This window comes from Lactuca virosa, chromosome 4, assembly GCF_052849685.1.
Source record: "Lactuca virosa cultivar CGN04683 chromosome 4, Lactuca_virosa_CGN04683_v6, whole genome shotgun sequence".
In the NCBI taxonomy this organism is placed as follows: Eukaryota; Viridiplantae; Streptophyta; class Magnoliopsida; order Asterales; family Asteraceae; genus Lactuca; species Lactuca virosa.
In genome coordinates this window covers 89,095,075-89,121,227 of record NC_136429.1, presented here as the reverse complement: position 1 = coordinate 89,121,227, position 26,153 = coordinate 89,095,075, and the positions used below count along the sequence as shown (strand labels likewise).

The following is a 26,153-nucleotide window of genomic DNA, read 5'->3' as shown; positions in this document are numbered from 1 at the left end:
ATAATAACTTCATAATAAATAAAGAACTTTGGATTAGAAAAAAGCCACATGAACCCTAAACGAATTGAAGAAAAAAAAAAGGAAAATGACTACCTTCCAATTAAGTTGATGAAGTAGTAGGAATAAGGCTTTCAACAATTGGTTTGAGATCTTCAAAAACCACGGAGAAGGGGAATAAAACCGCCCTCCATGAGCTTTATTGGCTGATTTTGGTTCTAGAGAAGAACGAGGATGTGGATGGCTCCTAATAACTCAATTTTGGTCATATATGCAACTATATCCCTCGTTACCCAATGTTCACTTATTTGGTAGTTCTAGCACTAACAACTTATGATAATTCAAGAAAATACCCACTCCATCACCATCCATGACAATTTCATCCTAACTACCTAATTGATCAAACCTCCAGTCAAAGACAAGTTTCACTAACTTGTCACATTTGACCCTCATCACTAACAATATTATTTTACACTATAATTCTTTTATTTTCTAAATATTAACTAGCTATAAGATTATAACTATTATTTTTATCATTTGTTATCTTTTTCAATTATTTACTTATTTTAATTATATATATTTTAAAAACTATATATATTTTACAAAAAGCTTCAAAACTTCTAGGACCGAAAACAGGATGTTACAGTTACATATAAAACATATAAAAATACATAGTTTTAATTAAAATATTTTTTTTAATTGATGCGTATTATAATTTTCTTAATTTATGTCCAATTTATCAAATATAACATAGCTATGGATACTTTTGGTAGTGTTGTAAAAATCCTGACTAAATCCCCATTAATCTCCAACTAGTCCCTAGGCACTATCCGACCGACTACAAGATACCTAGCGATTAATCTCTGCCTATAAAATGAGTGAAACAGTAGCAAACGAACTTTGTTATGATATTTTTCATATTATTTTTTTTTACAATTCAATGAATTAGCAGTTTAGAGTCCCCGATTAATACTCGTCTAACACATTAATCCCTTAACCTCACTTCACAGACTAGATAACGTCGGATGCTTTTTACAACATTGCTTTTGGTTACTTTCCGAAAAAGAAAAAGCATATAATTTTTTTCAACTATTTGTACCGGAATTTCCAATGTCGCCATCATAGTTATATATGTTTTTATTTATTTTTGATATCCATCAAATGTTAATATTTATGAACATTAAAATTGCTAATGATTAGGATGGAAATTACGAAAACAATTAAGATATAATAACAAAGTTAAACTAATAGTAAAATACATGAATAAAATTAAGAGACATTCTGATGCAAATGAATTCTTGAAAATAACAACATTTTTGCACAATTACTTAAAGAATAAAATCATTGTTGATGCAAATTTGGCAGAATACATTGTGATTCTTATGAGAATCCGTCAAAAATTTGTTGTATTTCTTGCAAGAATACCCTAGCGTATTAGATTACTACATGAAGATCACCTGAAATTATATATATAAAGAAAAATGATTAGTAATTAATGTTTTGAGTATAAAGAATTGCATTTAACAAACAAAAATTCTCAGAAAAATGCATTTAACAAACATATTATTCTCATGAGAATGAGCCCCATTTTTACCATATTACTCCGTTTTTAAAGAATGTGAAGTACTGGATCAAAAATTTAACATCCGAAAACACAATTATTTTATTGAAATTTCACCTTCTTAAAAGAACGTGAACAAAAAGAATGAAAATGAAAAATGGAATTTGACATTCCTAAAAGACTTGTCATATGACAAAGTGTGTTCCTTATATATTGACTATTTAATTAGAATAAGAGAATACCAATTTAACTGGTAGGAATAATATACACTTTTATACTTTGCCATGATGATTTATATGTAAGAAATTCACAAAAACAATGTATCATGTTTGATTAGAGTAGAAAACTATAGGATGCTCACCATTTATTATAGAATTGAAGTGATACGACTCCTGTTTTTTGCTTCCAAACTCCTTATGCAAACAATCCTATAAAATTCATGAACTAAGCAATCTGCAAAAAAAAAAAAAGATGAATTTGCAATCACATCAAACAAAAACAGAACTCCAACATTTACAATAATAGACATTTTAAATTAAGCATAAGTGTTGAGAAGCAGTTATATCGAGAGGTTTAATAATAATCTTATGGTAGACTCCATTATTGATAAATGTTAAGACATTTGAGATTCTTTTGGTGAAATTATAAGCATTAAACTAGGTCACAACTCGGGGGGGGGGGGGGGGGGGGGGGGGACCAGAGGTTAGAAAATGAGTAAAAGAAATCAAATAATGGAGTTGCAAAAAGTGATTCCCATAAAGGTCCCCACCACCTCCGACCACCTGATATTGTCAACACCTACTATAAAAATTTATATGAAAAATTAACCCATATAAAAAGAAAATTAATGTCTGAGTCTATGAATTTAGTGGGGAAAAAATCTCACAAACACTAACTGTTAATAACCATAAGAACAAAATCAACTTTCACTATATTCAAGGGAGAGAAACATGAAGAGAATGATAGAAAAATAGGCGTCACATAACCTCAATTTCTAGCAATCGTTAGAGGTTAAAGCAGACAAGAAGGACGGAGCTTCAAAGTGTTCTTTTGTCATACGGTTCAAATCCATCAGAGGGTTGAAAAAGTAGACGCTGTTTTTTGTCCATAGAAGATAACTCTAAATTGGATTTGGGCCTGAGATGGTGAAGCCATCGATGGTGATGGTGTACGACCAAGCTTAATGATTTCATCTTCTCCTGTTGCTTTCGATTTTTATCTGCTTCTTTAGGAGTGAGGTTCAGATGCCAGATGATGTTGATATTGCATGATGGTCGTTTAGTAGTTGGGTAAAAGAAACCCTAGAAAGTGGCTAGTGATATCGATGACGATGTATGTATTGAAGGGTAGGAGAGAGGAATCAAGATACCATAATTATAGGATGTAATTTAAATTAATTAGTTAATTTTTATATTAATTTACCAATATAACCTTATTCAGTTTTTTTAAAATAATTGGTTGATATTGAGTTATACAGTTACACAATACTTTCGTTTACATATGATCCTAACTAGCTCTCTCTCTCTCTCTCTCTCTCTATATATATATATATATATATATATATATATATATATATATATATATATATATATATATATACTTTGTGAATAACCGTGTGTTGCGCAAGTTAAAGATATATAATTAAAATTTGAAAAATGGATGATGTTTAAAATATTTATGTTAAATTATATTAACTATGAAATAAATTTTATACTAAGTTGGAATGAAATTATAAATATTTTGAACAATAGTTTTATTTTGAACTATTGTTATAATTAATCAATTTAAAAATTATTTATTTGACCGTCTTTAATTTTGATCATGAAGATTATATAAAATATCAACCATTGTATTAATGGTAATATAATATAATTAATAATTTTATGTTGTTGCACATTATTATTATTATTGTTAAGAAATTTCAAAAATTTCTTTATCATAATTAAAGAGTTACATAAAACTTTTAATAATCATTTATACTTTCTTTTTATTATATTAAAACTTTATATTATCATGTTATATATATATATATATATATATATATATATATATATATATACATATATATATATATATATATATATATATATATATATATATATATATATATATATATATTAACGTATCCTCCTAGAAATACGTCGAAGATAAGAGAACGGTTATCTAAAGGACGACCTAGCTAACGGTCGCGATCCAACATGAGTGATTAGGCTTGGGGCCCTCGCCCTCGTGGCCTCGCACTCAGACGCCGATGCTCCAGCGCCAAGGTCCAAATTAGGACAAGAAACTCCAGTCTAAAATAAGTCAAAATAGTAATGGCCACTCCCCAGAGCGACAAGTGTAGCGTACAGGGCGCTGTTCTTTATTAGTTCTGTACCAATAGTAGATAACTGCTAGTGGCGCACGATCCGCCAATAGAAATCCTCCATGTCCTGTTGGGCAAGACGGGACAAAAAATCTTGTCGGTATCATGCGTAAAGGACAACATGTATAAAAGGAACCCTTCTTCTCTAGAAGAAGGGATCACCTCATTCTCTATCCCATACCTAAACCTAGTTCTCTCATACAACCACTAACTAGAGCGTCAGGCATTCGTTCTAGGACCACCTCCCAGACAACGACTGGCGTCAGTTCTTTATTTGCTGTGATTCTCAGGCTTAACCTAAGCGAACAGGAAGGCGTTATGCTCGAAGAACATATCACAGCAATATATATATATATATATATATATATATATATATATATATATATATATATAGGGTTAGGTTAATGTGTTTCTTACATTTATTGTGTGCTAGAATGCACCAATAGAAACTTAGTAAAATTAAATAATTATTTAATTAAATAAAGATAGATATCCATAATTATAATTCTTCTTTTATGGAAACTAATTAAATTCGCCATTAATGTCAGTAATAACATTATTTCAGAATGAATTCGTATTTAGGTTTTTATATATGGATTCGTGTTTTGTTTTAGGACACACTCACTTAAAATATAATAAAGTTGCATGGAATATAAAGAACAAGAGTGTATTCTACTAAAATACACTCTCATTCTGCTAGAATACATTCTCATTCTTCTTGATACGAATTCATTATGAGAGAATATTATTGTTGATATTAATGACGAATTCAATTAGTTTCCATAAAAAAGAATTATAATTATAGATATCATTTAATATATACATAATTATGGAAATCATTTAATATCTATCTTTATTTGAGTAAATAATAATTTAATTTTTACTAAAATCTTATTGGTGCATTGTAGCACACAATAGACGTGAGAAACATTTGAACATACGTCTCTCTCTCTCTCGCTCTCTCTCTCTCTCTCTCTCTCTCTATATATATATATATATATATATATATATATATATATATATATAAAGGTTATTTGGAAAACAAAAAAACCCTAAAAACACACTAAAATTCATAAAAATACATAAAAAAAATACCTAGATATCACAAAACTTTTTTTTTGACATTTTTTATGAAAAAATTGTAGGTTTTTAAAGAAATTCGCTGAAAAAAATTTTGAATTTTTTTTTATAAAAAAAAAAAATTGGTTTTTTATTTTATTTTTTCAGCGAATTTTAATAAAAAGCTGCGATTTTTTATAAAAAAAATTCAAAAAAAAGTTTTGTGATCTCTAAGTATTTTTTTAGACATTTTTTTTTTATTTTTAGGGTTTTTTTCAGGTTTTTTGTTTTCCATAGAATCTAAACCTATATATATATATATATATATATATATATATATATATATATATATATATATATATATATATATATATATATATATATTCGAGTAAAATGCTCATTAAAAAAATAAATTACATTCTTCTAATTATATCAGTCAAACACCCAACAACGAAAAATAATTGAAAAAAATCATATAATATATTGAAAACTAGATTATACATTTTCAAAAAATTGTTTGTTAATTAATTGTAATAGATTTTATTTTAATATTAAAACCAGTTAAAGGTTATTTAACATACACTACAACTCAAGAATATTTTTTTATTTAAGGTATTTAATTGATACTTATGATACATAATTAAATATGATTTTAGTTTTTAAAATATGGTTAATTAATTAAATGAATAACATGAGCAATGTCCATTATATATTAAAATGAAATATTTCTTGTATCAATAAATTTAATAATATGTTATTTTGTATCATTTTGTATTTTCACTATAACTTTTTTTATATTTATTTTCATATAGGAACTATCTGTTTTAGAAATCGACTATTTATTGAATCGATGAAAATTTATTTGACAATATAGAATTGGTGGGTGGTTAATGTATTTAACGTTTGTATATAACCTATTATTATAAATATAATTATAATATTTACAAGTGTAGATCTATTTATTGCTGATTTAAATTAACATATTAATGTAGAGTTTTGTATTTGTTTATGATTCAGAGAAGTACAAAATTTAAACTGTTATAATCAATTGCGTTTTCTTTATTGTACACTATTTTTTAAGTTTAAGCTCCTATTATTTTTTTTCTTTGTCAATGTAGTTAACTTGCATCTTTCCTCATTTACATGAAAGTCACCGTTAAAACATGAATGTCTCACATGCATTCATTAATAACAAATGTTTATATACTAACAAAAAAACACAAAGTAATAAGGATGATTATATATAAGTAAGATTCATTTTCATTTTTTTTTTTGCATTTTTTTACATTGAAATTGAACAACTCATGATGTTGTCAAAAATTTCTAATCATATACATTCAAGTAAAATATACATCAATACTATAATTACACTTTTATAATTATATAGTTACATACGCGAATATATATAGAGAGTCCATTAACCGCGAACTAAATTGTAGTAGGACCTACGACATAGTACTTTGATGATTTTAAGTACAATGAGATCATGTTACTCATAAGTGCCTTCATGATACCTCAAAACGTTCGAAAAGTTGACTATTGTCATCAAACAGGAAGCAGTTCAAAAATCGGTGAGATCCGATGTCCTAAAAATCAAAATTTTGCATTTGACCTACATGGAGGCCATGTATGATCAAATTGGATAGAACATGTTCTCAGGATTCCGTAGATATAAAGAACGTCCAAAGCGGAGATGGTATGAGAAAGTTATGCATGTTTTAAGCTTTTAAGCAGGTATATACTTGATTTTACTCGGTACCAGACATTACACCTCTCAGTTTGAGGTAGCTACACATCATGTAAATTAATTTTGAGCACATTTGTAAACTCTGGCTTCGGTATAGTATTTGATTTTACTATTTCAACATTTTTAGCCCAAACCGAAATCGGATTTGTTAAAACTAAAGAATCAGAACCCGGTTGATACAAAACTTCGAACGCTATTACACGGAGATCCGTACATCGGATTTGAAATCCGTTTGCGTTTTTGGAATCATCACGACCAACCCATTCACCAGATTACTAATGGGGACTCCAAGTTGGAAGAAACCCATGCGTACGTTGACCACCACAAGGAAAAGTCATTTTTTTATTAGCTACCCCATACTGTGTACCTCTATATCATCACCTCCACACACAATCTCTCTCTACCTCCCATACCCAGTGCTTTATCTTCTCTCACTACTCTCTCTCTCTCTCTCTATCTTGACTCATTTCTCTCATGCACATATTCCTTCTTTCGTTCCTCACTCCGACGAACACGAAGGGGTGCTACCTCCAATGATCTAGAGGTAGCCACCGCACCACCTGCTAGACTCCTTTCGGCCACCAAACTTCACTGTAAACCCCTACATATCCGCCCCCATCTTCGTTTGCCTCCATCCTTGTCGACGAACATCGGAACGATGTACGACAGGTGGTTGGGAACGCTGCTTGCCACCACCATCTTAACCCACCTCCACATGTCCCGGTCACACAAGACCACCTCCCACCACCGTTTGCGACCTCCACCTTCGTTCACCACCCTCCACAACCTCCCTCTCGTCATCTACAACTCACCAATACCCCTTCGGCGACACTGCCGCCAACAACGATGAGTGTACATGGGAAAACCGATCGAAGCAAGAGCCTTGCCAGAGGACTCGACTGTGGTCGTTCCACCGCCATGTGTGACCACCGCTACCTGCTGCTCTCCTCCCTTTTGCCACCTTTGATCGAAAAACCCAACTGGTAGTCACCACCACACTCGACTGTTGTTCTTGTCTTGTTGCTTCCGGTTTACTACTCCCAGCGAAGAGGAGTAGACCCACAAAGGGTCACCGAAAATGGGTGGCTGCCGGCTCTCCATTCCTCGTGTCTAATTAAACACCATCGAGCACCCCCCATTTATGTTCTTGTTCGTTCGCTTTCTCGATTAGTCAAGGGTCGAAGACCAACCTCTATATTTGTATCAATTGACAAAAACAACCCCTTATATGTATAAGAAAGACTAAATCATCCCCATTGGTTCAAACTAATCCAAATCAGGTCCCCAATGACTAAAATATTACCAGATCAGTCCATGCAGTATTTTAAAAGACCAAAACCATCCCTTGTTTATTTGTTAAACCAAAACAACCCCTTTAGTTTGGTAATATTACCAAATGGTCTCGGTGGTTAGTTTTAACTCAAAAAGGTGTTGATTGCGGTTTCTCACGTCAAGCTTCATCGATACAAACCTAGATCGATATCACGCAACTATGGTGAGTGTTTACGGCCCTTCTTTTTAATGATTTTATGCTTTGGGGGAGAATGCATGTGCTATACACACACACACACACACACACACACATATATATATATATATATATATATATATATATATATATATATATATATATATATATATATATTGTTCGTAACAAAAGCTTACCGATTTCAAACTAGTTTATAAAGGTTATCTTGATGAAAAACACCTCTTTTATACATAAACCAGTCAAATACAAGATATATTGATATATTATAGTAGTTTTGAATATATTACAACTAGTAAACATGATATATCTTCCTATTACAAAGTGATATGATCTTATGTGAAAAAGGCATGTCCTAAACTTTCTGTCATAAATGTTCAATACTTTTGTAGTATTTCAAATTTCATTCATATATATATATATATATATATATATATATATATATAAGTTAGAAAACTTACCACCTATTTAAGCGAGTAACATACACTTTTAAGAATATATCAAACATATTCAGATTTTATAAGTGAAACTATATCTGTATACCTTAGTTAATGGCTTTTATTGTCAAACTTTATGATATAACTTTATCCGTATATCTTGACACATGTGGTTGCTACCTACAACCTCGACAGGTAACTTTATCCGTAATCTGTATACCTTAGTGAATGGCCTTTATAGTGAGATGTTATTCATTACCTAAATATATCCACTTGGTATACCCACTCCTCTATAACCATTAATCCTCAGAGCGAGATACATATGTATAGATCTATATGGGTTGACACCCACTCATGCAGTTGCTAGCTACAACCTCGACGGATCAATCAAAGCGGGTGATAATTATTTTTAGTCTTTATCCAGGACATCCAATGAAGCTTCGTAAGGGGTTATATCAAGTCACATAAGTCAGTTATATGACTCAGTATAAGCGTTAACTGGATCTCTTTATCTAGAAACCACGTATTTGGTTTCTCTCTTTATCAAACATTTTAAGCATGGATTCACTTATGATTTCTCTCTTTATCAAATATTTTAAGTATGGATTTACTTATAATGTCTCTCTTCATCAAACATTTTAAGTACAAATTTACTTATGATTTCTTTCTTTATCAAACCTTTTAAGTATGGAGTTACTTACAAATAAAATACTTTTTTGGTTTTTTTAAAAGTATCATTACTACAACTAGCAGAAAAAATATAACTCTCACCAACCTTTGTGTTGACCCTCAAACTACATGTATTCTCAAGAGATCACTGAACCATGTTGTAGCAGAACGAATTATCATGGATTTCGAGCAAACTAGCTTTCTCTAGATTTTGATATTTCGACCTATTTTTTAAGGCAATTTACATACTTACTTATTAATATTATTTGTAAGAACCATGTATCCAAACCTGAAAATGGAGTATAACTGTTGTGTTGTTACCGTTGTACTTGTGATTTAAAATCAATTTGCTTGTGATCCATGAATTAAGTCGCACAACCCAACATGTCTGCCGCCTTGGCCGGGGGTGTGACAGATTGGTATCACAGCTAAATTGGCTATAGAGAACTCTTATCCTCGAAAGAGGAATACAACTATATCTACAGGCTCCTAATAAAAGTATTATTAATAATTACACTACTTCTCGATTACTTACAGGAGAGGTAACTGGTTTGAAGTGTCGCTTGGGTTGCAAGATTTTAGAACGACTATACGCCAAAATGGTCCTACCCTCCGATACTTCTCACATGGCTGATCCTTACTTGATAGGCTTGAAGTATAAAAGAAAAACCAACAATACTGCAAACCTTACCAACCGTGTATATATATATATATATATATATATATATATATATATATATATATATATATATATATATATATATATATATATATATATATATATATATATATATATATAAGAGATATGTACACTTTGACCCGCGATGAGAACACTTAATAAAATTCTAGCATATCTTCAGATAAAACTATAAACTCAATCATTTATATCAAATATGTGACATCCCCATTTTCACGGCCAGAAAAGACCGATTTGTTTATGCTTTATTTGAAAATCAGAGTATCCTTTTTAAAGAAGATGTTGTGGAATTTGTTCCCAAAAATATGATAAAGATTTTATCAAAGCATTTCTGAAGAAATGTATTTCATTATATTAAAACTTTGGGATGTCACCGTCAATACCGAAACATAAGCATAAACAGACCTTACATTCATTTACACTAGTGATCTACATCTCCTTTAATCTCACAATGTAATGTGTCTTCGTATCAATACATATGATACAAATAAGCTGAGTGGGCCAGGTTGGGAAACCTGGTGAGTACATAAGATTTTCAACCCACGATAATATAATCATTGTTTAATCATCAAACAATCAACCCAATTACACATCCCCATTATCTTCTTTATTCTTAAGGTTCTACCCTAAGAATCATCTATCCTTCATTCATTCATTCCTAATGATCTTCCTAAGGAATAGGCATGAAGTCCATCGCTTCCAGGATTTATCTAACAGACACTAAGTCCATAGCTGCCGATATTATCTGTTAGGCACCGCTGCCGGAACTATCCTTTAGATACTAAGTCCATAGCTTCCAATGTCCATTCATAAGGCACTAAGTCCGTAGCTGCCATGATTTTTAAATTACAACTGGTGAACACGTAGTTCAAAGGTTAGACACAGCTGCTAATATTATCCTTTAGGCGCAGCTGCCAGGATATTTAGTGTAAATCTGGTGAACACGTAGTTCAAAAACACCTACAGGCTGCGAGCCTGCTAGCGTTCTACTGGACTGTCTAGAATAGTCTGTGGTCGTCATCTATACTCCGCTAGATGACTGGATCATCGTAAACATTGAGGCCTCTCATCATTTTATCACACACCGACTATTTCATCTATCCATGTTTTACCCAACAACTTTGTAGATATAAAAAACAGATATACAGTTTAAATCATTTAAAACATGTATAAATCGTTCATCCGGCATAGATATCAAGAACACAGATAATGTGCACACATAGCACGTAATTTATATTAGATACTTCATATATATGTGTAAGATGAAAGTAACTATGCACTCACTTGTTAAAGTGATGACTCCAAACTCGGACAGCGCTTCGCTTCTCAACAATACAATTTCCTTCGACGAAACCTAGTATTATTACGACTAGATTTTAGTCTAATATTTATCACGACTAATTACAAGCGTTATTATTTTATAAGTTTTAAACAATACATTTCAACCACTATGTACAGACAGGGGCCAGACATGATACACCGGAGGGCAGGACCATTCTAAAATCCAACAACCCTATGCGGCCCTTCAAACCAGATTCCCCGTACCGCGAGTAGTTAAAAATATTATAATAACACTTTATATATTATATATATATATATATATATATATATATATATATATATATATATATTGTTTATAAGTTCATAATAATGATAATAAATTTAAACCTAAGCTATACTTAAAGTAGGGTAAGCATAGCTCACTTACCGGGAGGTTTGCTAGAAACCGAGCTCTGCGGGGGCGGAACTTTCCGAGCCGAAAAGCTCTTTTTCTCGGAGCCTTCTGGCGCTTCGAGGCTTCACTCTTAGCACTAGGGAAGTACTAGAGCTTGGGTGGGCTTAGAGAAAAGTTAGAGAGAGAAAGAATGGGTTTTTGGTGTGGGAAATATGGAGACCCTCGCACCTCCTTTTATAGTGGAGCCGACCCTCGGTGCGCAGGGCGTTCCTCGGAGGAGCGCAGCGTGTTCCGGGTGTGCAGGGCGCTCTTGCGTACGCAGCACGTTCAAGAGGGGTACGTGTCCGAAGCTGTCTGGGGCGACGTGGAAGATCTGAGGGCAAGGGTTGCGAGTACGCGGGGCTCTCCGGCTTCCTACGCGGGGCATTCCCTGAGCAACTTCACATTTCACACTCCCAACTTCTAAAATTCGTAACTTTCACATACAAGCTCTGTTTTCGACGTTCTTTATATTCACGCTTAGGTAGAGACATACTCTACAACTTTCATTTAGACTCCGTCGGCTAATTTTGACATTATTTTTAAAGTTATATTTTTAACAGGCCGGGACAGGAAAAGTCCGTTAAAAATTCATAACTTTGTCATCCGAAGACCATTTTCATCTGTCTTTTTATCATCGAGCTCCTATTAACTAGGTCTTCGATTCTCGTTTAGGTTGTATCGGCTAAAAATCGTTCGATCTAATATTCAAACTCCGGGCTGCATACTGCTATGCCAAATCTTGGAAAAATCATAACTTCCTCATACGAAGTCAGATTTGGACGTTCTTTTTATGCATGCTCTCGGTTTAACGTATACTACGACTTTCATTTAGATCGCTAAGGCTAAAAAATATTTTATCGTAAACTCACATTTTACGTCACACAGCGTCGTGTCGGTTTTGTCGCGAAACTTTGACATGTCATAACTTCTTCGTTATAACTCGGATTTCAACGTTCTTTATATGTACGGAACCCTTGTGATATATACTACAACTTGGTTAAGATTATTTACTCTAAATAATCTTCTATCAAATAGTCATTTTTAATGCTCATTATTTCTAAATTGACTAGCCCGAATCTGCGGGCGTTACAATTATGTCCCCCTTAGGATGATTACGTCCAGAAATCATCAACAAAACAGGTCTTGTATAATAACTCCAAATGTTATCTCTTCATCCTAGGTAATAACCGTAACTTCTATGTTCATTCGAATGAGTATCTAACTTTTGGACTTCTTGACTGCAGGCGGTGCTCAATCTTGCACCCGTTCTCTATCTTGCGTTGGACTTTCAATTGTAACCTTCGAGTTACAACATCTATCTTTAGCTGTGATTCATGCTTTAACTTAAGAGAATTTCTTTACTTGATCATCGTGACAGACCGATGGGTCATGTTGTAATGACTTTTCATCGTATGATGCAACGCTTAGACTCAAGTCTTTCAGAGTCAAATTCTAGAACTGAAGACAACTTCCTTCCGATTCTAATGTGATATAATCACATCCTAGCATGTAACACTTCTAGCTACCAACTCTTACAATGATCGCGATACTTCTATTGATCGTTTCGATTATCTTTCACTTCAATCCTATGGCTTAAGTCAGATACTACGTCGAACTTGGTTCTCTAAACCATTTATAATACATATCCTAGTCGGACTCGATATGATATGACCACTAGGGTCGAAATAATAATCATCTTCTTAGTCATTACCGAAACAATGGTAACGACATACTTTGAACAAAACGGAATCAGTTGCTAGTTTCTTGGTAACCTTGTGACTTTCCCCGATCCAAGTGCGAGTTGTGTGCTTCCGGTAGTATATGCCTCTACTACCATTCACACCTACTCATACTCGTCCCAAGTATTGTCTCGCAGTTTTTCCAAGTCACCATACAAGAATTTCACATAGTCATTTAACACATCGGATAACATAACCAAGCTTTATATTATTTCTTGAAATGATTACATGGGTTTTTAAGTTCTCCCTATACTAGGCCTCTTATAATAGGCTATACCACGTGATACTATTTATATGGCTACTTCATATCCCGATCTTTGGATACATAGATCCTCACTCCCGATCTCTTGCATTGTCACCTGCTTTGTCGAGCATAATCTGGAATGCTCTTTCCTTTGGCTTTGATGGTGCATTTGGTTTTGTAGCTCCTTCCCTCTTTGGGCAGTCTTGCTTGAAGTGCCCTTCTTCATTACATCCGTAACACACCCTTTTGTTGAATGTACACTCATTGGCGTAATGCCCAGAATTTCCACACTTGAAACATGTCACCTCCTCGCCACATTTTCCAAAGTGTTTCTTCTTGCACTTATCGCACCATCTTGCTTCACCTCCTCCTCTTTCGAACTTCTTCGAACCAGACTTCGATAATTTTCTCTTCTTGTTGGACATTGAAGATCCTTCAAACTTTATCTTCTCGCCAACTTCAACCTTTTTGGCGGCTCTACTCTTGATCATCTCCTCAACAGACTTAGCAGCCCAGATAGTCGCCTCAAGAGTAGGTGCCTGGCGTACTGGCACAACATATTCCCATGGTAGTCCCTTCGTATACTTATCAATTTTCATTAGTTCGTCAGGGACGATGCACAAAGAAAACTCCATCTTGTCCGAGAAAGCATTGGTATATTCATCAATGGACATGTTGCCCTTTTTCAACGTCAGGAATTGGTTCTCTAGCTCTAGCAGGTTTTGGGCTGAGCAGAACTTGCATTTAAAGTGTACCAAGAATTCTGTCCATGTCAGTTGTAGTGGCTCATTGGGGCTCATGATCTTTCCCAAAGTGTTCCACCAACGAACAACACCACCTCTAAAGCGACGCACTGCATAAGTGGTTTGTAGCTTGCCCTTGCAACCACATGTTATGAAAGCTAGCTCCATTTCAGAGATCCAGTCTATAACTCTGATTGGATCTTCTTTCTCAGTAAAAGTTGATGGTTTTCAAGTCGTGAAGTCTTTGTACTTGCATCCATTTCTTTCAATCCCTTCGTCTTGATTATTTCTCCTAACCATTTACGGTTCAGCTTGACTAACGATTATAATGTAGTTTCCTTCTTCTGACTGTTATTCATTCAGCTTAGGTTGCATAATGGGTAAAGTAGGTTCATCCTTATTAAGCAGCATTTGCCTCATCTCCTCCCTTTGTTCGGCCATCATGGCCCAAATCATCGCTTGGACTCCTGCCATTGTGATTGGCTCGGGTGCAGCTGCTACTTCTGGTGCACGCCCAATCACTTGTGGCTCAGGCCGATGGTTTCCATTAGCATTTCCTAATCCGCTTCGAGTTCTCAGCATGTCGATCTATACACCAAATCAGGCGTTCGGTGTGCAATGACGGGAATTTAGATAGGAAAGCTTTATTTACGATTGACGCATAAATCTCCTTATATTTTCGAAAAGTTACATGCTAGTTCTAATACCGTAATTAAACGTTTAGAAATGTGAACACATAAAGTTTCTAGATCCGGTCAGCAACAGACCATAGATCCGATCAAACGATAGCATCATAAATCATCACAAATCATTTAGCATTTAAAATCATTTTAGGCATCTTCCCTAAATAAGCTATTGCTTGTGTCTATTCAGTTGTACTTCCTAAAATATTTTAGACACACTCCTCACGATCATCTCTTAGCATTCTAAGTTTAAGTCTAGAAATAAATCTTTATTCCTAGTTCGCTTAAACTAATGCTATGATACCAACTGTGACATCCCCATTTTCACGGCCAGAAAAGACCGATTTGTTTATGCTTTATTTGAAAATCAGAATATCCTTTTTAAAGAAAATGTTGCGGAATTTGTTCTGAAAAATATGATAAAGATTTTATCAAAGCATTTCCGAAGAAATGTATTTCATTATATTAAAACTTTGGGATGCCATCGTCAATATAGAAACATAAGCATAAACAGAACTTACATTCATTTACACCAGTGATCTACATATCCTTTAATCTCACAGTGTAATGTGTCTTCGTATCAATACCTCTGATTAGGGGTGAGCGCGGTGCGGTTCAGTGCGGTTATTAGCCAAAACCTCACCACTAACCGCAAATGCGGTTAATCCATTTTCAAAACCGGTTGGTGCGGTTATTTTTGCGGTGCGGTTAAGCGATTATTTTTGCGGTGCGGTTTTGTTTTCTCTCTGCTGCGGTTATTATCAGCATGGATTTGGTGTGATTATTTTGTGTGGTTTTTAACCACAGTTTGGAGCTCAAACAGCTTTAAGAGTTCAAACATATTACTTGTAATAATAAAAAAACTATAAGGTATAAGACAATTAAATTAAATGACAAACAACTAATATCTTAAAAACGTCAAATCAATAGTAATTAACAATAAATATCTTAAAATTGTCCAATTTCACCATTTTTCAAAGTTAAACATCACAAAAAACCAACAATTTTGTCTTCTACTATTTTATCAATTTTTCATCCATGAAACTTGTCTTATTTTTAATATTTAATATACTAATAATTAATAAAAAAATTGTATATAATATATGCGGTGCGGTGCGGTTTTTTTGCGGTTTTTTGAAAACTAATAACCGCACCGCACCGCAAATTTGCGGTTTTTGAAAAACAGAAAACCTCACCATCGGTTTTTATTGCGGTTGCGGTTAATCGGTTGCGGTTTATGCGGTTAATTTAGTTGCGATGCGGTTTTTGCTCACCCCTACCTCTGATACAAATAAGCTGAGTGGGTCAGGTTGGGAAACCTGGTGAGTACATAGGGTTTTCAAGACACAATAATATAATCATTATGTTTAATCATCAAACAATCAACCCAATTACCTATCCCCATTATCTTCTTTATTCTTAAGGTTCTACCCTAAGAATCATTTATCCTTCATTCATTCATTCCTAAGGATCTTCCTAAGGAATAGGCACGAAGTCTATCGCTGTTAGGGTTTATCTAACAAACACTAAGTCCATAGTTACCGATGTTATCTGTTAGGCACAACTGCCAGAACTATCCTTTAGGTACTAAGTCCATAGCTACCAATGTCCATTCATAAGGCACTAAGTCCGTAGTTGCCAGGGTTTTTAAATTACAACTGTTGAACACATAGTTAAAAGGTTTGGCACAGCTGCCAACATTATCCTTTAGGCGCAGCTGCCGGGATATTTAGAGTACATCTGGTGAACACGTAGTTCAAAAACACCTACAGGTTGCGAGCCTGCTAGCGTTCCACTGGACTGTCTAGAATAGTCCGTGGTCGTCATCTATACTCCGCTAGATGACTGGATCATCGTACACATTGAGGCCTCTCATCATTTTATTACACAACGACTATTTCATCTACCCATGTTTTACCCAACATATTTGTAGATATAAAATACATATACAATTCAAATCATTTAAAACATGTATAAATCGTTCATCCAGCATAGATATCAAGAACACAGATAATATGCACACATAGCATGTAATTTATATTAAATACTTCATATCTATGTGTAAGATGAAAGTAACTATGCACTCACTTGTTAAAGTGATGGCTCCAAACTCGGACAACGCTTCGCTTCTTAACAATACAATTTCCTTCGACGAAACCTAGTATTATTACCACTAGATTTTAGTCTAATATTTATCGCGACTAATTACGAACTTTATTATTTTATAAGTGTTAAACAATACTTTTCAACCACGATGTACAAACATGAGCCATACATGAAACACCGGAGGGCAGGAACATTTTTGCATTATAGCACTTCTGAAATCCAACAATCCTATACGGCCCTTCAAACCAGATTCCCCGTACCACGAGTATTTAAAAATATTATAATTACACTTTATATATATTATATTTTATAATATATATGTTGTTTATAAGTTCATAATAACGATAATAAATTTAAACCTAAGCTATACTTAAAGTAGGGTAAGCATAGCTCACTTACCGGGAGGTTTGCTAGAAATCGGGCTCTGCGGGGAAGGAACTTTCCGAGCCGAAAAGCTCTTTTTCTCGGAGCCTTCTAGGGCTCCAGGGATTGCCTCTTGGCACTAGGTAAGTACTAGTCTTGGGAGGGACTAGAGAGAAGTTAGAGAGATAAAGAATGGGTTTTTGGTGTGGGAAATATGGAGACCCTCGCACCTCCTTTCATAGTGGAGCTGACCCTCTGTGTGTAGGGCGTTCCTCGGAGGAGCGCAGCACGTTCCAGGTACGCAGGGCGCTCTTGCGTATGCATCGTATTCGAGAGGGGTACGTGTCCGAAGCTGTCTAGGGTGACGTGGAAGATCCGAGGCCAAGGGTTGCGAGTACGCGGGGCGCTCCGGCTTCCTACGCAGGGCGTTCCCTGAGCAACTTCGCATTTCACACTCCCGACTTCTAAAATTCGTAACTTTTGCATACGAGCTCCGTTTTTGACGTTATTTATATCCATGTCTAGGTAGAGACGTATTCTACACCTTTCGTTTAGACTCCATCGGCTAATTTTGACTTTATTTTTAAAGTTATATTTTTAACATGCCGGGACAGGAAAAGTCCGTTAAAAATTCATAACTTTGTCATCCGACGTCCGTTTCTGTCTGTCTTTTTATCGTTGAGCTCCTATTAACGAGATATTCGATTCTCTTTTAGGTTGTGTCGGGTAAAAATCGATCGATCTAATATTCGAACTCCGGGCTGCATAGTGCTATGCCAAATCTTGGTAAAATCATAACTTCCTCATACGAAGTCAAATTTGGACGTTCTTTCTATGCGTGCTCTCGGTTTAACGTATACAATGAATTTTGTTTAGATTGCTAAGACTAAAAAGTATTTTATCGTAAACTCACTTTTTACGTCACACAACGTCATGCCGGTTTTGTCGCGAAACTTTGACATGTCATAATTTCTTTGTTATAACTCGGATTTCAGCGTTCTTTATATGCACGGAACCCTTGTGACATATACTATAACTTTGGTTAAGATTATTTACTCTAAATAATCTTCTATCAAAAAGTCATTTTTAATGTTCATTGTCTCTAAATTGACTAGCCCGCATTTGGGGGCGTTACAAAATACCTCAACAAAGGTTAGTACCGTACATGAGTCATACCATATATAAACATGGAAGGTACCCCTACGTTATTTATGGTCGGGTCGGTGTACAACCAACCTTGGGTAAGGTATTTAACAGACTGCAATGGTTGAGAGTATTATAGATTAAAGAATGTTCTCAAGATTCGCAGCAGATACCTAGTGCCTTTGAATCCTTATATCAACGCCAAAACAACACATTCATTATGAAAATTGTAAAATACATAAAATCTGCTATCCCGGATTTTCCCGATTTACTTTAATCCGAAAAAGAATGAAGAACCAATAGCTCCGCTACCTTTGTAGCAGAGAAACTCATAGTTCCCAGTCAATCATTAAGTAGTCTCCAAAATTCTCTCACCCCTATCTTCCAAAGATGGCAAGGATCCTTATAAGGACGAAGCATCTAAATAACTCACTAAAGGGGAGGAATCCGAAGAAGAGAAAAGAATGATCAAAGATAAGAAACTAGTTAGAGAAAACATGGAAGGAGAAGGACTAACAGATGAAGAGTCCACCATTCAAACGTCACCAGTGTATTATCTCCATTGATCAAATTTAGTTGGAACGCACCACATGTGTATGTTGGAGATAGTGTCTAAGTCCATAACTATATTTGGTATGTACTTGACCCGACCCGGCATGGTCCATTTGGGTTGCACTTCACCCGAACAATTTACGGATAATCTTTTGAGAATAGTATAAGTTATGATTTATTAATATATTATAAGTTCTAATATATTAATGTAAAATCATATTATTTAATTAGTGTTGATCTATAATTAATTTAGAATTAATTTAGAGATCAAAAGTATGACTAATTAAATATAGGCTCTTGTATTTATATAGTGTGGGTTAATGCTTATTTGGAATGGGCTAGGCTTGCATGGAAAGTCCATGGATACTCCATGGAGCTTTAACCCATGGATCTCATGGAAATGAAAAGACATGGGTATTAGGGTTTACATGGATGTAAGCCTAATCCACCACACTATATAAAGGAGGCTTTGGTTCTTGAAACAAGACTAGTTGATGTGTGTAAACTAAGAGGGCCGATTTCAAGAAGTTTGTGACTATTCTCTCAAGTTTCCAAGTTTGTGGTGATTTGTGACTTCCATTTGAGGCATCCACATTATTGGTGCTAGGCTCTCAAACTCCAAGCAATCAACTACTACTACAAGGTAAGTAATTCTACTAGTTTTATTTGATTCAAGTATCCCATGCCATGCTAGTTAGGATAAGAACCTTGGAAAAATAATTATTTGCATGTATCTTAGTCAAACATAGATCCAAGGTTTCTAGGGTTGCATGTACACCATAGGAGTGTTAGAATGCTGAAAACCCATCAGTGGTATCAGAGCCTGGTTTGTTTATTTGATACTTGATGCAAAAAAAAAAAAAAAAAACTTGAAAAATCGAAGTTTTGTTCAAAAGCTTGTATCAAAATTTCAAGTTTTGTATATGTACTTACGATTCTTGAAATTTTTGATATGAACACTCATAAACATATGAGTTTAGAAGATCATAGAAATTATGTGTTAATAATTGATTAGATTAATTCTTGATCTTTATGTGTTTTAATGGAGTCCATAACTAGTTCTTAAGTTATGGATAACCAAAAGTCACATTTATAAATAACCATTAAAGAACACATAGGTTACAAAAAATGAAGAGTCTTCATTTTTAATAACCATTAACTCATAAGTTATGAGAAATGAAAAGTTTTGAAAGTTTACAAAACTTGCCCTCAAGTTTTGGAACATGTAAAGTCATATTAAAAACTTTAGTTCCAACCCCTACAATTTTAAAAGTTAAAATTCAACCCTTATACTTTATAATATTATAAGTTTAATAATATTTATATATGTATAAGATCAAGTCGTCTTACTGCTAGTACGCCTCATTCACGAAGCCGGTTTATAAGGGGGGTATAAGGTTGTTGCCTATAAAATGACAACTTAATGGGTGTCCACTCTCACCCACTGCTTCCTTGATCGGTGGAGGGTCGTTAGCCGAACGGGTAGGACAAGGACTTATTAATTCTCATTAAAAGTATAATGATAATACTAAAGTAACTAAACTTTATTGAATTCCCAATCTTAGTTATTTTAGGAAAATGTGAATAAGGTGCTAATCCATGAAATTACACTTTACACTTTGTTTAAGTCGTTAGTGGAGCGTGTGTGGTTAACCGGCACACTAACTTGAACTTAACAAGGTAGGTAAAGGGTGACTTAATGTTTATCATAGTATCGATGGAGCGTGTGTGGTTAACCGGCACATCGATTGAGGGGTAATACATTAAGGGTACCAAGTAATTTGCATGGTTACTTCACACCTTGTTTTGTGATCCTCGGCATCCCAGTCACAAAACTTGAAGGGCACACTCGAGATTGAAACATGCCATTGAAGAAAGTTCAATGAATCTCAAAGAATCTAGGAGTTTCTAAACCAATTAAAACCTAATTAAATATTTCGTTTTTCATGGTGGAAATTGGTGAATCGTCATTCACATACCTTCAAATATCTTATAGCTTAGATTACGGCATCCCTCTTCTAAGTTATAAAATATTGTGTTGGGTCCTAGCCTTAATATTACATTTAAGTGTTTTGTTAAGGACTATCTCTATATCTAATCTAATCTATTCCCTCTTCTTTTCAGATGTCTTCCAATAACAATGCTTCTGGCTCAAACCCTACTAGCTCCTTCTCTCTCATGAATCTTTGTGGGAGAGTCATCTTTGATGGGTCCAACTTTACAGATTGGATCAGAAACATCAGGATGGTCACTTGGTATGAGAACAAAGAATATGTTCTCGACAAGGAGCTGAAGGTACCCGAGTAAACTGCTACTCCTGAAGAGCTTGCTGAATATGAGGTACATGAAAGAGATGCTACAAAAGTGGCATGCATCATGATGGCCACCATGACAGCCGAGCTCCAAAAGTCCTATGAGGACTATTATCCTTTTGAGATGCACCAGGACTTGATGGACCGCTACCATCAAAGTGCTCGTCAAGAGCGATATGAAATAATCTCCTCCATGATAACAACTCGAATGAAGGATGGTGAACCCATCACGGGCCACATGCAGAAAATGCAAAGGTATGTGGACCGTTTACTGAAGCTGAATGTGAACTTCCCTGAGGAGTTAGCAATAGACATCATTTTGCACTCCTTGCCATCGCGTTATGATCAATTCCGCATGACATATCACATGAACAAGGAAGAAGTCACCCTCAGCAAACTTCAAGGACTCTTGAAGACCGCCGAAAGTGGTCTAAAGGGTAAGTCGGTTGTTACTACTCCTACTCCTACTCCAACTGCGGCCAATGTCTTGGCAATCGGGCATGGCAAAGGGAAGAAGAGAAAGAACCCTTCTAAGGGTACCAAGGGTAAGACCCTTGAAGGCTCCTCTTCAAGCAAAACCAAGAAAGGTTTTGTCACTCCTTCTGCTAACCCTAATGAGGCTGAATGCTTCTATTGCCATGAAAAGTCGCACTGGAAGCGAAACTGCCCAAAGTAGCAGCAAGATTTGAAGGATGGGAAAGTAAAACCCAACCATCCAGGTATATACACTATATTGTCTAATAACTCACCTCATTCTAAGTCTTGGGTCCTTGATACAGGTTGTGGTATTCACATATGTTGTGATTTGTAGGGACTAAAAAGAAGTGAGAATGTGGAGCAGGGAAAGATAAACTTGATCATGGGAAACAGGAAAGCTTCACCTGTCACCAAGATAGGAGTTTATTCCTTAGTGCTAAATAGTGGGTTTACATTAGATTTGAATAAATGTTATTATTCGCCAGAAATGGCAAGAAATGTTATTTCCTTTCATGCATTGTATAAACAAGGTTTTACCTTTTATTTTGATAATAATAATGGTAGTATTGATGCTTTCTTTAATAATGTTCTTTATTTTAAAGCATTACCTTGTGATTGCGTGTATGAAACTGTATCTGTTGTAGATAATCTAGGAAATAATGTATTGTGTATTAACTCTTCCACTAGCTTAGATAAAGCATCCTTATGGCATTGTCGTCTTGGATATGTAAGCAAGAAACGCATAGGCCAACTCCAAAAGGATGGAGTCTTGGAGTCATTTGACCTAAAGTCAGATGATAGTTGTGAATCTTGTTTGCTTGGTAAAATGACATAGTCACCTTTTACTGGCACTTGTGCTAGGGGTGATGGTTTGTTGGACCTCATACACACGGATGTGTGTGGACCCTTCAGAACCGCCACAAGAGATGCTAATCGGTTCTATGTGACTTTTACTGATGATTTTAGTAGATATGGATATGTCTACCTAATCAAGCATAAGTCAGAAACCTTTGAGAAATTCAAAGAGTTTAAGCAAGAAGTGGAGAATCAGTTGGGAAGGAACATTAAGATGCTTCGATCCGATCGTGGTGGTGAGTATCTTAGTACTGAGTTCCTTGACCATCTTAAGGAATGTGGGATTGTCTCACAATTGACACCTCCTAGGACACCACAGTTGAATGGTGTAGCTGAGAGGCGCAATCGGACCTTGTTGGACATGGTTCGTTCCATGATGAGTCGAGCTTCGCTACCAATCTCATTTTGGGGGTATGCCTTAGAGACTGCCGCCCATATCCTTAATCTAGTCCCTACAAAGAAGGTTGCCAAAACACCTCACGAGTTGTGGACTAGAAAAGTTCCCAATCTAGACCACATCAAGATTTGGGGTTGCGAGGCTTTCGTGAGACGCTAGACTCACGATAAGCTCGAACCCCGAAGCGAAAGGTGTATTTTCATCGGCTACCCACAGAAATCCTTTGGTTACATCTTCTACAGACCCAGTGATAATGTGGTCTTTGTAGCAAGAGGAGGATTCTTTCGAGATAGAGAATTCATGAGCCAAAGAGACAGTGGGAGGCAAATTGACCTTGAGGAAATTCAAGAGTCAAGTGGTGAAGGAACCTCAAACCCTAGCCCTCAACCTGAGGAGGAAACTCCTGTTGAGCCGACTGAAGAATCTATACCTCTGAGGCGTTCCACCAGAGTTAGGAATGCACCTGAGCATTATTATGGTTTTCATATTACTGCAGAAGGTGAGACACTTATCAGTGATAACACACTGGTAAATCTGGATGAGCCTAACAGCTACACAGAAGCCATGGCAGGCCCTGAGGCTGCTAAATGGAAAGAGGCTATGGATAGCGAGATACAGTCCATGTATGACAATCAAGTTTGGAACTTGGTTGACAATGTACCTGATCGTAAGATAGTTTGGTGCAAATGGATCTTCAAGAAGAAGACCGACATGGATGGTAATGTACACACTTATAAGGCACGACTGGTTGCAAAGGGTTATTCTCAAACTCCGGGAGTTGATTATGATGAGACCTTTTCACCAGTGGCCAAGATTAAGTCTATTAGGGTGCTGTTAGCCATTGCTGCATTTCATGATTATGAAATATGGCAAATGGATGTCAAAACCGCTTTCCTTAATGGAGAGTTGGCTGAAGATGTTTACATGGTTCAGCCATAGGGTTTTGTCAGTACAGAGTACTCCAGTAGAGAGTGTAAGCTCGAGAAATCCATTTATGGACTAAAACAGGCACCTCGCAGATGGAATCTTTGCTTTGATGAGAAAGTCAAAGAATTTGGCTTTTCAAGGAGTGAAGATGAATCTTGTGTCTATATCAAGGCTAGTGGGAGTATAGTCAGCTTTTTGGTACTGTATGTGGATGTCATACTACTCATAGGAAATGACATCCCAACCCTGCAGGAAGTAAAGTCCTGGCTTGGGAAGTGTTTCGCTATGAAGGACCTTGGAGAAGCTGCCTATATCCTAGGGATAAGGATTTTGAGAAACAGGAGTAAAAGACTAATTGGACTTAGTCAAAGCACCTATGTGGACAAAGTGTTGAAAAGGTTCAACATGCATAACTCCAAGAAAGCAGAGTTACCCATCCAGAGTAACACCAGATTAAGTAAGACACAAAGCCCTAGTACTGAGGCTGAGATAGCAGAAATGAGTCGAATACCTTATGCTTCAGCTGTAGGATCGATCATGTATGCTATGACGTGTACTCGACCTGATGTAGCCTTTGCTTTGAGCATGGTTAGCAGGTATCAGGGGAAGCCTGGCAAGGCACACTGGACTGCGGTAAAGAATATCCTCAAGTACCTACGGAGGACTAAGGACTGGGTCCTTACCCTCGGTGGCAGTGAGGACTTGAGAATTGTAGGGTACAGTGATGCTAGCTTTCAGACTGACAGGGATAATTTCCGCTCTCAGTCGGGCTGGGTCTTTACTCTAAACGGAGGGGCAATTACTTGGAAAAGTTCCAAGCAGGAGACAGTGGCTGATTCCACTTGTGAATCAGAGTATTTAGCAGCAAGCGAGGCAGTAAAGGAGGCTATATGGCTAAAGAACTTCATCGGAGACCTTGGAGTTGTACCAGCTATAAAGGAGCCAATGAAGATTTTCTGTGACAGCAATAGTGCGGTTGCCTTAGCCAAGGAACCAAGAGATCATGGGAGATCCAGACACATTGACAGAAAATATCACGTCATCAGACATCGAATAGAAGAAGGAATCCTCGTGGCAAAGAGGGTATCATCGGATGAGAACCCAGCTGATCCCCTCACGAAGGGACTGACTCGGGCTAAGCATCTCCAGCATGCTCGGAGCATAGGGCTGAAGGATGATATTAGTTTTAGTAGTTAGATAATCTTGAAATTTGTAAAATGTAATTGGCATTTGATGATAAATAAAATCTGTTATTTATGAGTAAAGTGTTGCTATCTCTTGTCAATCGTTTACTATTATTTCTTTTTGCATGTTTTGACTTCCAGAATAATTATGTTATGGTTTATATCATATTATTCAAACTCTCCACAGTCGGTCATATGTTGGAAGTAGATATGAATCAAGACTGTCATGGGTTGGCTTGTAGAGGTCTAAGATGTTAGACAAAGCGGGGCTACAGCACTCATGAGTGCTCATAAGTTCTGAGTATTGGATTCAACCCACGCTCACTTGTATCACTTCATGGAATTTATCTCGAGTGATCGTGAGACGGTAATATCATATAAGTCTTCAAACCTAGGGATATGATTTGTTGCCTATGAGTTGGTTATGCATTGATTGCACGAAAACGCATGGGTAACTCGATGTTATAAACCGTGCTTTTGTGTGTAATTCAACAAGTAGTAGAGCAAACATATGAGTCGAAGTTTATCTGTTCCTTCTAGGATTAGAAGCGATATCTGGGCCCCTCGATGATTTTTTTTTACCTATGTACTGGGCCCATTCAGAACTAAATTGATGTGTTCAGTTAAGTTCTATATCAAACAAATCGGAAATCGGGAAACAAATGCTGGACAATAAGCAAGACCATGTTCCAT

At 35.7% G+C, this 26,153-nt stretch overlaps 1 long non-coding RNA gene across 1 annotated transcript; it reads right to left on the bottom strand.

Annotated features, from left to right (window-relative positions):
• Positions 1-1,310: 1,310 nt before the first annotated feature.
• Positions 1,311-2,898, bottom strand: LOC145109890 (uncharacterized). Its single transcript, XR_013709302.1, has 3 exons — positions 2,545-2,898; positions 1,920-2,011; positions 1,311-1,454 (listed from the first exon to the last, which is right to left on the bottom strand). It is a non-coding gene; the product is annotated as an uncharacterized LOC145109890 (long non-coding RNA).
• Between the last annotated feature and the right edge of the window lie 23,255 nt (positions 2,899-26,153).